The 2,208-nt window shown below is 47.7% G+C and overlaps 1 long non-coding RNA gene across 1 annotated transcript; it reads left to right on the top strand.

Annotated features, from left to right (window-relative positions):
• The first annotated feature begins 145 nt into the window (after nt 1-145).
• LOC102639428 lies at nt 146-2,202 on the top strand. The gene is made up of 3 exons (XR_390023.3): nt 146-1,016; nt 1,710-1,860; nt 2,112-2,202. It is a non-coding gene; the product is annotated as an uncharacterized LOC102639428 (long non-coding RNA).
• Nucleotides 2,203-2,208: the final 6 nt, after the last annotated feature.

Raw genomic sequence — 2,208 nt, 5'->3', positions numbered from 1 at the left:
AGAAAAAAAAAAAAAAAGAAAAAATATAAAAATGAGAGAGAGAGAGAAAGAGAGAGAGAAGAGAGAGAGAGAGAGAGAGAGAAAGAGAGAGACAGAGACAGAGACAGTGAGACAGAGAGAATTTGCATCCATTTCTAACCAGCTCAGTAACCAACAGGAACAGAAAGGGTTAAGAGCATCACCCACTCCCCACCTGCTCATCTTTCACTTCCTCCCTCTGAGCTAGGAAACTATGGGGACCTGACCTAAGTAGGACTTGTGGTCTCAGGCCAGAGCTGTCTTCAACCACAAGACTGGGGAGATGAGCAATTGACAGGATCAGGTTTGAACTTACTCTTAATGATCTTTCTTGGACAGAGCTGTCCTTTAGAGTGAGCTTTAGAAAGAGAAGAGAGGTCAGAAGTCACAATGAACCAGCCACTCCTACAGGAGCTCACAGGAAGTCCACACAGCACCAGAGAAGCTCTGGGACAGAAGCAAGGAAATGAAGTGGAGTGTGGAGTTAGGGCGACCATAGAACTCTCTGATAGCTAGCCTACTGCAGAGAAGGCTGCTGTAGTGGCTATTCCTGGTTGTCAACTTGACAATATTTGGAATGAACTACAATCCGGAGTTGGAAGGCTCACCAGTGACCATTATCTGGAGGCTTGGAGATCCTTATCTGGATCTTGGTTTGAAGATTTTGAGCCATAGTGGCTATGGATTCCAGAAGATAGAATCTCTGAGTTTAAGGAACACACCTTTAATCTGGGCTATGCCTTTCATCTGGGATTAAAGGTGTGGTGGAACACACCTTTAATCTGGGCTATGCCTTTCATCTGGGATTAAAGGTTTGGTGGAACACACCTTTAATCTGGGCTACACCTTCTGCTGGAGACAATATAAGGACATTGGAAGAAGGGAGTCTAGATCTTGCTCCTTCGCCTGCTTGCTGCGTGAGACTGAATAACTGCTAGATCCTTGGACTTCCATTCACAGCTGCGACTGAACAATTGTTGGGAATTGGGCTGCCGACTGTAAGTCATCAATAAATTCCTTTACTATCTAGAGACTGTCCATAAGTTCTGTGACTCTAGAGAACCCTGACTAATACAGTGGGCTAGCCTTGGTTCAAATCTAAAGTTCCAGAGGCCTCGTGGGTATCCTGGGGGTGGGGAATTGGGATGTCTTGTGGATCAAATACATTTGGGAAATATTAGACGGGGTTACATAGAACTCTTCTCAGTTGAACACTCAGAGACCCTAGCTAAGACTCATTCGAGAGTCACTTGGTTGCCTTTTGTTTTATTTCAATTTTCTCACATAGTGATCCTGACAAATTCTAGACATTTCAAAGATGCCAGCTCTGGTTGTTGTTGTTAATTTAATAACTTCTAGCAATTTTTTTCAGGATAACCTTCACCCCAATGCAGTTTGAGAACACTTCCTAAAGGTTACAATGAGACCACTGGGGGAATAGATCCCCAGGTTAGGAAGGGGACAGTGGACACACCCTTCCAATGTTTTCCAGTGTTAATCCTTTGCCTCCCTGCCTGTCACTCCACTCCAGGCAGATCTGGATTCCCAGCAAGTGCCCCTGAAACCCATAATGCTAACCACACTGGGAAACCTCACAAGGCAGGGGCGGAGGAGTGGGGTGCGGAATTGGTGCAGCCAGCTGGCTTCCTGCTCAGTGTGCTGAGATCACTTTCCTTTTTCTTTTCTTGAAGCCTGACTCCCCGCGGGACTTCCAAGGCAGCATAACTTCAGGTCCAGACTGGGCTGTCAGGCTTTTCCAGGAAGGATCCAGGAACCCCTTAACTAATCCAGGCAGTGACCTGGGAGAACTCGGGAGAACCCGTGGCAGCCCCCAGCATCCAGGTGCGTTCTTGGGCTGTGCAACTAGATTCCTGATTCTTGGGGTCAGCTTTTGTCTGCTGTACCCTAGACTCCCCAGGTTCTCTCTTTGCTAAGTAACCTTGTCCAGAGACTCGAGCATGGCTCCGGATCCTGGCTCGGACCCTGGAGTGGAGGTGGATAAGAGGGAGGAAGGGAAGGAGAGGGGAGAGGAGGGCAGGGAAGGGGAGGGGAGGGCAGTGAGGGCTTATACACACAATCTTTTTCTGAAACAGAATTTGGGGACAGTGTCCAGTGCCTATTCCCGAGGTTGGACCTTGCAAGTGTCCACGGTGGGCGGTGCCGTTATCATCTTCCAACACTTGCCTAATT

The sequence above is a fragment of the Mus musculus genome, assembly GCF_000001635.26.
Source record: "Mus musculus strain C57BL/6J unplaced genomic contig, GRCm38.p6 C57BL/6J MSCHRUN_CTG16".
In the NCBI taxonomy this organism is placed as follows: Eukaryota; Metazoa; Chordata; class Mammalia; order Rodentia; family Muridae; genus Mus; species Mus musculus.
This window is presented reverse-complemented; position numbering and strand designations above follow the sequence as displayed.